This window comes from Saccostrea cucullata, unplaced genomic scaffold (assembly GCF_032062105.1).
Source record: "Saccostrea cucullata isolate Sc308-1 unplaced genomic scaffold, CSIRO_AGI_Scuc_v1 ctg8718, whole genome shotgun sequence".
NCBI lineage: Eukaryota > Metazoa > Mollusca > Bivalvia > Ostreida > Ostreidae > Saccostrea > Saccostrea cuccullata.
The window spans coordinates 1-15,618 of NW_026921959.1; the positions used below are offsets into that span (position 1 = coordinate 1).

At 34.4% G+C, this 15,618-nt stretch overlaps 1 long non-coding RNA gene across 1 annotated transcript; it reads right to left on the minus strand.

Annotated features, from left to right (window-relative positions):
- Nucleotides 1-13,066: 13,066 nt before the first annotated feature.
- On the minus strand, nucleotides 13,067-15,049 carry LOC134260961 (uncharacterized). The gene is made up of 3 exons (XR_009990684.1): nucleotides 14,955-15,049; nucleotides 14,468-14,630; nucleotides 13,067-13,388 (listed from the first exon to the last, which is right to left on the minus strand). It is a non-coding gene; the product is annotated as an uncharacterized LOC134260961 (long non-coding RNA).
- Nucleotides 15,050-15,618: the final 569 nt, after the last annotated feature.

The window sequence follows — 15,618 nt, forward strand, 5'->3', positions numbered from 1 at the left end:
CCATGGTCTAGGTATTACAAAATGAATGTAAAAAATTTCTTATTGAATCTTTTGAAAAAGTTGTTATGCAGGATTTCTCACCTTTGCATGCTCCAGTTGAATGTTGTTTACAAGTTTGAGGTAAAATTAAGAGTTGCGTGACCTTGACATATACGGAACAACGAAACGGTAGATACAACCTTTATTTTTCCGGCACTTTATATATTGTGCAGTCAATTCTTGCAGTTTAATTGTCATATATTCGCTAAATACATATAATTTTTATAAGTCTTCCTCTGTATACTACAGATATCTTAAAATTACGGTATGATTTTGACTCACTGTGCAGCTTTAACACAAATAAATTTACTTCATTTTAAAATCAGCATGTTTTGTACCCGTGGAGCACACAAAACGGCAATGTAACGTCAAGACATAGTGTTTAAAATTTATAATAGATACTATACACTGTACCTATACATTTCACACATAATAATCCATTGCCAATTTATTAAATTATTTTTCTAATTCTTGACATTTAGTTTTTAAGAATTGATCTCATATTGTATAATTTTCTTTTGTTTAGGTTTTAATTTCTTTTAGTACTTAACTCTGCTTTCTCAGGAAAAGCAACTCTGAAGCGCCTTTGTCTTTAATTTACGTTTCAAATTTTAAAGTTTTGTTCAGATGTTTTCAGTAAAACCGTTTCTTCACAGGTCATCCTCATCCGATACAGAGTCCCTGTCACTCAAATATTGCATGTACTATTTGTACATACATGCACAACTCGCTTGTGACATATTTTCGTGATTCCTTTAACATTTTTAGAGTTTATTCAGGATTTTGTCTGAGAAAAACACAAAATTTCTTCGGTAATTGCTGCTCAGTGACGTTCTAAAACGTCATCATTTTTGTCGTTTTCAATAAGTTCAACTTTAACTTCTCAAGTTGATTTCTTTTCAACAAAGCATAATATAAAACCATCAATTGGTACACGTATCGATATAACAATTTTTAATTTGAATTTCTAGGTAGTTTTTCATTTTTCCTCCAGTTTACAGAGAATATGACTATGGACATTATTTATTGTATTATCTGAAACACATTTAATTTTGACATGCTCCGCGATCCCGTTTTTGCAATTTTAAAATCTGGATAAGATTTTGATTAATCGTAATACGTTGTCAAAATTAATACATATCATTTGGATTTATTGTTAAAATATTTCTACCAAATTTGGATAACATATGACGTCAAATAAAAAAAGATATGGCAGTTGTCCACGAACTTTTCGAACAACCCTCGTACAATGAAAATGCATCATTTCTTTATAAAAATCATATCCCCTGATGCTTGATATTAGGTTAGGAAACAGAATGCATTGTTATGCATTGTTATGATAATCAAGGTAGCATGCTCTAAAATTCTGAATTTCTTGGTTTTTGTTTCAGGGGTTTTGGGGCTGAGTCGAGGCTAAACTGATTGATTTTTTTTTTTGGGGGGGGGGGGGGGGGAGCGTCTCTCTCTAGAATTTGCACTCAAAATTATGGATTCCCCGTGGCCTATGGTTTTAAAGCTAACCATATTCAATTGTTGAAAAGCTGTTATATATGTATGATATAGGGCTCGTTGCCCGTTTTTTTTTTCTCAAGAAAAATACATGTATTGTGAACATATTTCACCAAGAACATAGATGTTATGAACATAATTTACAGAAAATGCAAGTTGTTATCTTTGTCAAAAGTTGTATACACAATGAATAGTAACCTTAGAAGATAAATCACAAATACTGAAATTTCATGCTGGCAAATGCAAAAATGACGCATGACTTGTGTTGTTATATTTTAAGACTAATAGCAAAATAAAACTGAAAAAAGTTTGAACTTCATAAAATGTACAGTTTCAATGCTGAAAGAATTTTTTATATCTTTTTGTAACATTCTTAATTGTTATTACATGTATTCTCGGGTTTTATGTCTTCATGGTACATTGTATAAAAGCTTATGTTATTATTAACGCATTATATAGTTATTAAAAAATAAATATTAATCAGTGTTATTGCACCCAGGAAAAACTGCCTGTAGAGCTATTACAATATATTTCTTTTAATATTGCCATATCAATTGTTTATAACTTATACTACGTTTATTGTCAATTCAATGATTTTATCAAGATGACAAAGGAAAGGGTGGTTGTAATGTGTGCATTATAAAACCTGTTTACTTTAAGAAAATAATAAGATGATTAAATAAAATAGCATACCTTAGTACACTGTACATATACTAAAAGTAATTCTACTATGAACTGTATCGAGAAAAAAATGCACGAACAATATGTGCTTCTTCAAACTAGTTTTATGCATTTTGTTTCATCATTACATTTTGGCTAAATTATTTTTCTTCAATTCCAAAAAAAAAAATAAATAAATGACATCATCAATTAAATAGTCTTAATCAACCAGCAGTTATGCACGAATACGTTGTACATAGACGCACCTGTGATGAAGTTTAGGTCATTCTTTATTGCACATTTGTTTTATATTTTGTCATGATAAAAATGATCATCAGCATATTTACTACAGTTTATTCATTTTTATGCCCCCTGATCGAGAGATCGGGGTATATTGTTTTGTCCTGTCTGTCTGTTTGTTTGTTTGTCTCACAACTTTAATCTAGCCCATAACTATTGAGTGGTTGGGGCTATGGCTTTCATAATTCATAGGTGTGTTACTTGTGATATGACCTTTCTTTGGGTACCACCAAATTTGACCTCTTGACCTTGTAGTTTGACCTACTTTTATTCTATTTGTTATCAACTTTAACCTTCACCATAACTTTTGAACAGATCGAGATAGAGACTTCATATCTAAAATACATACTCCACTAAATAAGCATTTTCAACTGACACCAAGGACAATGACCTTTTGACCTTGACTGTGACCTATATGCTAAAAATAGATTTTTTGAACTTTCGGTATAGCATTTGAACGATAGGAGATAGAGACTTTATATTTGGTATGCCTACTTCACTAATAAAGTGCTTTCAAACGACACCAAGGTTAATGACCTTGTGACCTTGACTGTAACCTTTATGCTAAGAATAGCTTTTTCGAACTTTGTTACCGCCGCGGGCACAGTGTTTCACAAACACACCTTGTTTTTGAGTTGGCTTGCGCAGCAAGCTACTCCCTGTTGACGCAGCCGCGCAGGTAGGTTAAGGTTACAACCACATATTCAACTTGCCTATATGATATGACGTCATAATAAGCTATATGACGTGAGATTTAGAGATAACAATTTCTTAAAATCGATATCTAAGATTGATTTGAGATCGTCAAAATGAAACAAGGTATGCAGAGGAATAATATCGACGGAATGTTGTCGTTCCTGGGCCTCTGTAGTTATCACAGGGGTTATATACCAAACCCGTGACGTCATAACTGTTGATCATGCAGTAGCAGAGTGAAAATGAAAAGTAACGAGAATTGATGTAAACAAACACAAGAAATCGGAGTTTAAGAGCATTTAGAATGAATATCATGTGTGATTCTTGTGGGAATAAGGTATGGTAATATAATTCTGCAATTTCTTCGTCAAATTAAAGCTTGGAGGGTGTTTACTTGCCGATCAGCCTTTCATCTGTCGTTTGTAACAAAAAAGATGCAAAAGTTCAACACTACGCCACAAACCTTGACACTTAATTTTTGTTTCTATCTAAAGTTCTTATTCTTTTGTTTTTGGAAAGTGCTGCTAGAATCGTATGGTTTAGGGGAATTGATGCATTTTTTTCGATGTTATGAACAAAATGTAAAAATTTTGGGAAGGTTTCGTCCGAAATTGTTGAATAATGATTTCTATAAGAGGACAGTAGGACTCTAGCAGCACTTTTCATGGTACAGAGATGTTTTTACATAATTATTAATATAAATTGGAACTTATTATCCCCGGGGTAGTGTTAAACTTTTCACTTTTTCATTAAGGCATATTTTCTAATTATAGATGTCACGTGGTGACGTCGAGGTGAAGTGCCTCCTGTAGTATAAGTCCCATTGAAGTCTGTAGAATGCATAACTATAGTAAAAGTTTTATCCTTGACTTTTCCGATTTATTAGTGTTACATAATTATAAAAAAGTGTTAATTCGCCGAGTTCTGATCCATGTGCTGCCTTAACAAACCCGCGCGTTTCAGAGCTGTAAAATTTCTCACACATTCATCAAGGTGATCCATACGCCAAATATAATAGTTCTAGCAAAAAATGCTTTGGTTTGAGTGATTGTATAAACTTAAGAGGTAAAAACTGAATAAAATTTCATACTGTCACATTATTTACATGTATGCCCTCATGCTTTTAAAGAAATTTTTGATTAAATATCTGTACGCTGTACATGCAATTACTGCGTATGAATATATGTTCAAGCATGTTAGGTGGATCTACTCTTCCCATCTGAAGTTTATTTATAATTGACCTAGAATACTCCTTAACACAAACACCTGCTGCTCGCATTAGCTGCAGCTAGTTGTTGTTGAAAATCTATTTTTAGAATTCAGATTTGCTGTGGGAATCTTTAACCTAATTATTCCATAACACTGACCACTTCAGCCAATGTGCTTAAATTCATTATAGAATCCAGTCAAAATGATACGGAAGCCCATTAGTGCCAACCTGTATATATAAAGGAAAAGCAATATGCACTTTATTTATGAACCAAACATGGATCAGACATATAATATTCAATCTCTTAGGATGCAAAATAAACTGAATATATTAAGGTATGGTGCCCAGATGTTTGAAAAAAGCTCAATTGACTCAAGCAAGTCAACTCACGGGCCCTTCAGGCCTTTGATTTTAATTCTGCTAACAGTGTTTTCAATACATAACACGAATCTAATGAGGAACCTTGCAAGGCCTTGACATGTACTGTAATTACTGTCAGAGGAGTTGTATTTAAGGCATCATAAATTCAACTGCTCGGTACAAGTGCATAGAGGAAAAGACAGATTTTGCAACTATTCAGATATGCAAGAAATACATTTTTCTTGCTATTTAACTTTTATGCTATTTAATGGAAACATCTGTATGTCTAAGGCAAGGTATGAGTATTATTTACCAATTGCTATCTGTTTTCGTTCGTCGTCTGCCGTGTGTGTCCTTCATCGTTCGTCGTGTGTTAACATTTGAACACTTTTAGCTTCTTCTCTGCAACCACTCAACCAAGTTCCACCAAATTTTACCTTAAGCCTCTACGGGTGAAAGGAAACAAAAATTGTGAATTTCATGGTCCCTGTCTTCTGGGGCCTGAGGGATGCAACCAAAGGCACTCAAATTAGTGCAATATTTAAAAATCTTCTTCTTTTCTCATGGACATCAAGCAGTCAAACTGTTAGCACGAATGTAATGACTATTGAGTCTTCTACCAGGGTCAGGGGTTTAGTGCTAGGGTGGGGCTCTATAGATTATATAGTGAAAATGCACTTTTTCCTTAAAAATCTTCTTCCCTGCTCCTTCGTATTAAATAAATTAACAACGTACATACACTTAAGAAAACTTCTAAGTGTTCACTTTAATGAATGAATTTATTTAAAAAGTACTTTATAGAATGGCATGATATTTACAAATTAATTACAACAAATGAGTTTTCTCAACAATTGTGGAAAGAAAATTCAATATCACCGATGCAAATGTTCCGTGACGAAGCTTAACTACAATAAATCTGTACTTTGCGGCATGTGTTTTGTGTAAGAAGCATCTTTTTGTGATCATTATCATATTTTAAAAACTGGTATCACTAAAACAAAAAAAAAACATTGGCAAAATGACCATTGGGATAGAAGGTAGAGCCGTTGGAATGTGTCAAATAATGACCTTGGGAATAGTGACCCCAAAACTCCTCTTTTATGAAAAACAGAAAATTTGTTCTACATTTAAAATTTACATTTTAATTAACAAAATATGATACAAAATAAGCTGTTTTAGTGTGTGGCCCTCCGTGTCCCTCGAATGTCGGTATATATATTTAGTCTATGGTCCCAAAAGGTGTTTGGGATACACAACTGTCTCATGCCGCTGAGGAGGCTCATACACCCCCTCTCCAGTGCCGAGGAGGTTACACGTCTATCTTGCGTTCAAGACTATGAGATGTGACTGGTACGGGCCGCCATCTCTACAAATACAGAATGACATGCAGGAATGATCAACAAGAAATGAGACCTGTTAAATATCATACACAGAATAGTATAGACATACAAGTTACGCTGTGAAACGTTACAGTGCAATATGTACAATACAATAATTGCTAAATTTTACAACCGTTATTACCAAACATAAAACCGACAAATAAGAGGTATATCCAGTACACGATGTTTTTTTCGATATTGTAGACATCGCTGTAAAAATATCACATTTAAAATCTTAACCTATTCAACATGACAGTAATACCTGTGTTTATCTCTCTGCATATTACATTGTTCAACATTATAATGATATCGTCTTGTTAACATTGCCTTCACCTTTTCAGTTGTTTACATTGTTCACATCGTCGACATCGCAATGTTGGTAAATATCGAGTCGACATCGTGTCAACTTTGCCCTTCTTATATTTCTTGTTTACATCCTTAACATCGTCGACATTGCAATGTTGGTAGAAATCTACTCTACATTGCAATGTTGGTCAATATCGAGTCGACATCGAGTCAACATTGCCTTTCTTATTTTCTTGTTTACTTCGATCACATCGTCGATATCGCAATGTTGGTCAATATCGAGTCGACATCGTGTTGTGCATTGCCCTTCTTTTTTCTTGTTTACATTGTTCACATCGTCGACATCGCAATGTTGGTCGATATCGAGTCGACGTTGTGTCTAGTACATTGCCCTTCTTTTTTCTTGTTTACATCGTTCACACCGTCGACATCACAATGTTGGTCGATATCGAGTCGAGGTCGTGTCTACATTGCCCTTCTTTTTTCTTGTTTACATTGTTCACATCGTCGACATCGCAATACATAAATAATCGGATACTTCCGGAATCCTTGTACCACTTGTGATATGAATCGTCGTGGTGACGTGGACGTCGTACGTTGTGACGTGGAGGATCGCTTTAAATGGGTTGAGGTTTATTTATATTGGGCGCCATTTTTGTAACGGGAATCCCAGCAATTATAAGATACATATTCATTTTCCTGCTGTTTGGACCTGTAAAAATTTGCCAGGAAAGATTCTTTCTCCTCAACTAAACCATAGATGCATGCTATCCAGCTTGTACAATATTTCATCCACAGATGCATTAGGTCCTAACCTCATCAACACTCTTCTTCCTGATCCTCGTAATGATCGACGCATAGCTAAACAAACTTCATACAGTATATCACACTTTTTGTCACCTGAAAATATTGAAATTTAAGGAACACCTCTAAGAGGGATATGTGCTAGTGGATTGGGTTGGTTGGATGCATGGACTGAAGTACTGGAAGGGTAGCTGGGTTGGATGATGGGCTTTGTTTGGGTTGGGACTGCATGTAGGCTGGGGTTGCAAAACTGGTCTGAAGAGGGAAACTGACTTGTTGTGAAGGGTTTGAAGACAGACTGGGCGATTCACTTTTCAATTTCCCTGCATATTGCAAAACCCATTGTTTAAATTCTGCTGAGCTACCACGTGCACTCTCAGGCTTAATCTCTCATTCATTCATTATATCTGATAAATCAGCCATCTCATCTTTAGTCATACTTGCCATGATGACCACAAATAAACAACTTAAACACAAATTCATATATCAATGAAAAATAAGTCAGAGACTCAATAGTGATACATGAAAGAAAGCGCCGCGTAGCAGCAATGCAAAGAAACTGTAGCGTTTGTTCAACACACAAACACACACACACATTCTCTGAATAGACATATGTATCTGGTTTCCTTATTCAAAGCTACCATAATATTGGTGGTACCGGGCATCTCGTATTTACAACTTGTAACGTGCGCCGAATACACAAATCTATTTATAGCTCGCTGTGACACACTTACAAAAAACACACCAGACAAAATGAATTAAAACTTTTACAATTTTAATGATAAACAAAAATTACAAATAGTCAACAAACACAGTTACAAACAAATACACAATACCGACAGAATTTACTCCGCTGTTCATTTAAAAGTCCTCCAACATGATTAACCGGTGATAGTCAGCTTCGCGGACATCTTTCGTTTACACAAGGTGAGGTAATATGCACTTCCACGGTTATAGTCCAAGCCGAATTACGAAGTACGTCCAGTACCGTCCACCATTCTATCGTCCCGAATCTGCTGAATCTGCGTCCTGGCAGACGATCGCGTGTGCGCGTGCAACTGTTCTTCGTAGTTCCTGTAATGGCGACATCTGAGAACTTCCGAATGGGTCCGAGTGACGTCACACAATAAAAATAATAACTACCGTGACGCAATATCTATAAATAATTTTAGAGTGCACCGTAACACCTCCCCCCTTAAAGAAAAGTTTGAGTGCAATGAAAACTTTTAGAATTACAATGAAACAATACGATTTCACAGAATTTACATACATTTCAATAATATAACATTTTAATCAACATGTACTCTGGACAATGCATCTGCAATCAAATTCTCTTTTCCTTTAATATGCTTTATGACAATATTTTTATCTTGTAATTCCAAACTCCATCTCATTAGCCTTTGATTCTTGTTTTTCATTTTGTGAACAAATGTGAGTGGATTGTGGTCAGTGAAAACAACAACTGGATGTACAGATGAATTCACATACACATCAAAATGTTGCAATGCTAATAACATGGACAAACACTCTTTTTCTACAGTTGAATAATTTTTTCTGACATTTGGAAAACTTTTTAGAAAAATAAGCATCAGGATGACAAACATAATTTTCATCTTCTTGTAACAAAACTGCCCCACAACCCACATCACTAGCATCAATTTACAACAAAAATTCTTTATCAAAATCTGGTGATGAAAGAACTGGAGAGACCATGAGAATTGTTTTGATTTGTTGGAAGGCCTGTTGGCATGATTCATCCCAAATAAATTCACTATTCTTTTTCAAGAGACAGGTCAATGGGTTAGCAATGGTCGAAAAGTTAGGGCAAAATTTTCGATAGTATCCCGCCATTCCCAAGAATCTCATCAGTTCTTTCTTACACTGAGGTGCTGGAAAATTTACAATTGCCTCAACCTTTGCAAACACTGGTCTAACATGGCCGTTACCAACAATATGGCCTAAATATTCAACAGCAGCATGACAAAATTCTGTTTTTGTTAGGCTTACAGTCAAATTTGCCTCTGAAAGTTTAACAAATAATGCCCTTATGTGTGACAAATGCTCCTGAAAAGTGTTACTATACACTATGACATCATCAATGTATGCCTCACTTGCATCTACATCTCTAAGTAAATGATTGATCATCCTTTGAAAGGTTCCAGGTGCATTTTTTAACCCAGAAGGCATCACCTTATATTGGTAGAAACCTTTTGGGGTAAACGAAAGCTGAAATCTCTTTCGCTCTCTCGGTCAGTGGGACCTGCCAATACCCTTTCAAAAGATCGAATTTACTTACGTATTTGGCCTGACCAATTTTATCGATGCAGTCTTCAATTCTGGGAATTGGGTAAGAGTCAGTTTTGGTAATTGTGTTGGCCTTGCAGAAGTCAGTACAGAATCTGAACGACCCATCTGGCTTGGGAACAAGGAGACAAGGGGAGCTCAAAGGGCTGTTACTGTACTCAATTATGTCATGTTCTAACATATAAGCCAGTTCCGCATTACAGTGCTCTTGTTTTACAGGGTTCATTCTGTAAGGATGTTGTTTAATGAGAGATGCATCCCACACATCTATATCATGATATACAAGATTGGTCTTTTTAGGAACATCCGGGAATAAATGTGTAAATTCTTGTATAAGAAACATAAGCTCTTCTTTTTCATTCTCTTACAAGTAGTTAAGTATAGACTCTAAGTCTGACAAAACATCTGAGTCTTTCAACTTTGGAATAGACTGATCATACTCGTGTGCAAGTTGGTCTTGTTCCGGGGTAGACTTAACTTCAGTGCTTGAAGCAGCGACTGATTCTACTTTAGGGTGATCTATGTCAGTTCGATTATGATACTGTTTGATCATGTTGATGTGGTAGAGCTGTTTGCTCTTGCGTCGACCTGGCGTCTTAATAATGTAATTCAGGTCATTTACCTTTCTTTCAACTTCAAATTGGCCAAAGTATTTAGCACGTAAAGGCTGACCTGGGATTGGTAGCAAGACAAGGACTTTGTCTCCTGACTGAAATGTTCTAATTTTTGAACGTTTGTCATACCAGGTTTTCATTTTGTCTTGACTTACCTTTAGATTCTCTCTGGCTAGTGTCCAAGTTTGACTGAGCCTCTCTTTGAACTTAGCTACATAATCTAATAGATTTGTCTCACTCTCTTCAACCAACCATTTCTCTTTTAGCAGTTTCAATGGTCCTCTCACAGTGTGACCATATACAAGTTCAAAGGGACTAAAACCTAGTGATTGTTGTTTTGCATCCCTAACAGCAAATAAAAGAAAGGGGATTCCCTGGTCCCACTCTTTCTCATTCGACAAACAATAGGTTCGAATCATAGTTTTAAAGGTTTGATGAAACCTCTTAAGAGCCCCCTGGGACTCTGGATGGTATGCACTAGATGTATGGTGCTTAACCCCTAACTCCTGCATTACCTGTTTAAAGACCTGGGATGTGAAATTGGAACCTTGATCAGACTGTACTGACTGGGGCAAACCAAAATTGGTGAAAAACTTGGTCAAAGCATTGACAATGGTTCTAGACTTTATGTTTCGCAGGGGAATTTCTTCAGGGAAGCGTGTCGACGCACACATTATTGTCAACAAGTACTGATTACCAGCTTTGGTTTTAGGTAAGGGACCCACACGATCTATAATGATCTTGGTAAATGGTTCATCAAAAGCAGGGATAGGCTATAAAGCAGCAGGAGGGATTTTTGGATTACGCGGGTATGTTAAGGCAGCACATGGATCAGAATTCGGCAATTTAACACTTTTTGATAATTGTGTAACACTAATAAATCGTAAAAGCAAAGGATAAAACGTTTGCTTTAACTATGCATTCTAAAGACTTCAATATGGAACTTATACTACAGTATAAGCACTTCACCATGACGTCACCACGTGATGTCTATAATTAGAAAATATACCTTAATGAAAAAGTGAAAAGTTTAACACTACCCCGGAGATATCAAGTTTTAATTATAATTTGTAATAATAGCTACGTTAAAACATCTCTGTACCATGAAAAGTGCTGCTAGAATCCTACTGTCCTATCACAGAAATAATTATCAAACATTTTCGGACGAAACCTTCCCAATATTTTTACATTTTGATCATAACATCGAAAAAAATGCATCAATTCCCGTAAACCATACGATTCTAGCAGCACTTTCCAAAAACAATAGAATAAGAATTTAGGTGGAAACAAAAATGAAGTGTCAAGGTATGCGGCGTAGTGTTGAACTTTTGCATCTTTTTCGTTACAAACGACAGCGGAAAGGCTGATCGTCAAGTAAACACCCTCCCTGCTTTAACCCTTTCTCTTCCGGCGCATTTTACGTGATTTTGGAGGCCTTTTGACATGGCATTTTTAAATTATTTCTAACTTTTTTATCCAAGGAGAGAGCTAGGCATTATGCATACCATTTTGTAGGAAATTTCTTAGAGATGATATTTTATGACTATTTAGATACTCAACCACTGACCTTATTAGTAAAAAGGAGGTCAAATGTCAATTAAGTGCAAAATTTTATGGAATTTTTTGATACTTTTTAATCTTTAAGCTAAATATTAAGTATGATGTATGTTGAAATAGGAAATTTGGTATATACCCACAAAAGAGCATTATACTGTACTACATGAAACACATAAACTTTTTTTCAATTCTGCATATAAGTACTTAAAAAGGGTTGCTAAGCAACGCAGAATTCTTTAATTTTCGGGCAGAAATTTTCAGTTTTTACTCATCCTAGACACATTTATGCATCCCAGCACATATAAAAGTTAGATGTGAGGTCATAAAATTACAAGGGACATACAACAGATAAATTGTCTAAAAGTTTGACCTTATTAGAACTATTTTTAGGAGGTCAAAGGTCAAATAAGTGCAAAAGTTTCATCAATTTTTTTCAACACTTTTCAATATTTCTGCCATAATTTTACACAATGGATGCTGAAATGGAAAATTCTGAATATACTCTCAAGAAGGGATCAGAACTGCAATATCCATGCATCATTTTAGTTCAAATATCTGTTAAATGACCTTTAAGTGGTTGCTAAGCAACATCATTTTAAAGTTGTTGGCTATATACAAGTTTGTTATTTCACATTCTGGACACATTCTAGACCAATCTAATTAAAATTAGATGTTAGATCCGCTTGCATACTCACTACACTAACATCTACTAACATCCCATAGAGGGTCACGTCAGAGGTCAAATTCGGAACCACTCTAGACTTATTCACTTCAACAATATTCGATGATTTTGCAGGTGACGATTTGATTGGTTGATAGAATTTGACCTCTGACGTGACCCTCAATGCGATGTTGTTAGATGTTACATGTAGTGTAGCGAGTATGCGAATATGCGTATTAGATTGATTCTAGACACTTTTTGTATATTTCATGATGTTGTTTGTAAGATATATATGGGCCATAAAGATGAAAGAACATTTTTGTATTAAAAATTGACCTTGACACTCTTGTTCCTCAGGGGGTCAAGGTCATATTAGTACAGAATTCTGCTTTAAACTGCAAGTCAATATCAATTTTGAAATGCTTCAAACATGGATAAATCATTTCATAGTTGACGTAATAAAAATGGCGAATGACAAAATTTGCAAGCAAAGAATTCTGGTCTGCTTCTTACAAACCCTTAGCAAAACATGTATACAATCTTTTTGTAAAACAAGAAATCCTTCTCTTGATGCCATTAAAAATAATCTTTATTTTCATGGATTTAATCTAACAAGAAAAAAACTAAATGATTTCATTACAAGATTTTTTCTGGTACACATGTATAACAGAGCTTAAGGGATACAATTTAGACTTGACATGTTATCTTGGAGGGAAATAATAATAATATAGCATTGGCAATATTTAACCCAAAACTGTTTAGTCAATAAGTTGAAAATTTGATGCATATATCCAAATATACAAATCCAGAAATACTGCAAGATGAATTCCAAATCAGACTGAAATCTTCAACAAAATGTTGAAGAGCAGTTTTACTTTGTGTCCACCATTCTTTTATCAACTGTCATTTCTCTGTAAGACTGGAGGGAATTCTTTGACTTGTCCAAGACATTATTATTTGCTGTCAAGTACAAGTGATCAGCTTCTATCCTGTAAAAGATTTAAGTATTTTGAAACAGATACATGTCATTGTGTATATAAATTTACATTTATAGATAAAATTAAGAATGCTAAAATTACTACATTTATTTGATTTTCCTTTTAAAATCAAAATTGTATTTATTATGAATTAGTCAAATGATATTAAGTCAATGTATCAGGACTGATAATTCAACAACCTTGTAGTAAATCATCATAGTAAAATTACTGAACTAAAACAAATTACATATATGGCAATCTGACTAAAGCCAGACCTCTGTTTACGCTCTGTCGCAGTTTTTGGCAAAGATGTGCTCTTAAATTTCATTACATATATGTACAAATACGTCCAACCATTTTAATCAATAAGTGCGTTATATTTATTTTGTTTCAGCAAACGGGCGTTTCCTACCTTTTTTATAACTAATTCAACGTACATTTATTCTAGAAATATTATGAATACACAAGACCCATATTCACTTTTACTTTCTAGGACTTTCAATTATTCTAATATACACATAACACAAAAACCTCTAAGATTTTTTGTTGTACAAATATCAGTACTGGAGTTTATGAAGAGACTTACTTTTACAATCGACGACTGACTTTTACAATTTAAACTCTGACCAACTACCATTACTGAAAATGTAAAAGTCAGCTGTCGAATGTAAAAGTCACTTCATAAAACTCCACAAGCACATGGATTTGAAAAATTTTAATGTTCATGTATTTTTTGGACCGTAATATGTAATAAAAGTTAGGATGTAAAATACTACAATATTCTATTTTTTAAACATGTATTACCATACACGGTATCCAATATGTACAGATAAATAATTTAAATGAAATTATGGGAAGGGTTTACATTCCGAGGGAATGAATCACTTAAATTAAGAGAATGAATTATACAATCTGAGATAATGGATTGTGTAATTTGAGGGAATGAATTGATAATCTGTGAGAATGAATTCGCAATTTGTTATAACAGATTGTCAATCCCAGAGAACGGATTGTAAAAATCAAGAACTGGGTTTACTTTTATAGATTTTTAAAAATTCTATATCCCTTCATAGCTTTCATAGATTTCATACCTGCATGGCTGCCAGGGTTGTAAAAAGAAAGGAGACAATAGACTGCAATGTTACTTCAGGGCAAAATTCCTGGGGCAAGGCTGTTCGTGAGCATGGGAGTGTTGATAAACCATCCAGTGAGTTTAACCACCCATGTATATGATGTACGATAATTGGAAAGTGCCTGAAAAATTGAGAAAATGGAAATTCTAACCACATACTTTATGCAGATTGGAAATACAACAGGCTAGGCAGTCTATAAAAACAGCTTGTTCCACATATCGGCATTCTTTTAAATAGATATTACAAGTTTAAATAATGTGTCTGTATGAATAATCAAGCAACATAAGTATTATGTGTTTTAAACTTATTTTTCAAAATGTAAATCAAATGTTTATAAACTTGTATGAATTAATGCAATATCATGAGAATGACATAAATGAAATTAGACTTTATCTTTTGAAATTTTAGGAATACAGAAATTTTCAATACCAAAACAAAAATTTACCTGTTCATTGGTGTCCTTACATATATTGATTGACCTTCATAGTTCATCGTGGGCTTAGAAAGTGGATATTCACAGATGAAAGTATTGTTGCACCCTAAAAATTCAATGTGAAAGTTGTACATGTACACACTGGTACACACACACTGAAAACAACTATCCATTATTAGGAAAACTTTGATTTTACTTTGAACTTACGAGTGATTGTCAAAAGCATCAAAGTTAAAAAACAATGCAAAATTGGCTGAACGATACGAAATACGCACACTGAAACATAAAGATCTAGGCCTAGTACATATGTACATTTAGTTTTCTTTTGAACGTAAACTAATGCGTTTTAAACTTAAACTTTTCAGTCAATATACACGTATTCTCACCTGCTAATACCAAAGGCGTGTCCATATTATTTGATTCATTGATGTGATGATCTTCGTCGTGAAATAATCATGAAAATTGATTTCGGATCATGTTGTTGTTTACAGGTACCACAGCGGAAAACACGTGGTTATTGCAATTCGTATCAACTCATACAGTGATGAGTCGTATTTATTTCTAAATGCGAGTTTTTGTATTGTTAAATATATTTCGTGCCAATATAGATCTAATTAAATTGCAAATTAATAAGTATAACAAGATAACAAGATACAACAGTATTAAAAATCTGATT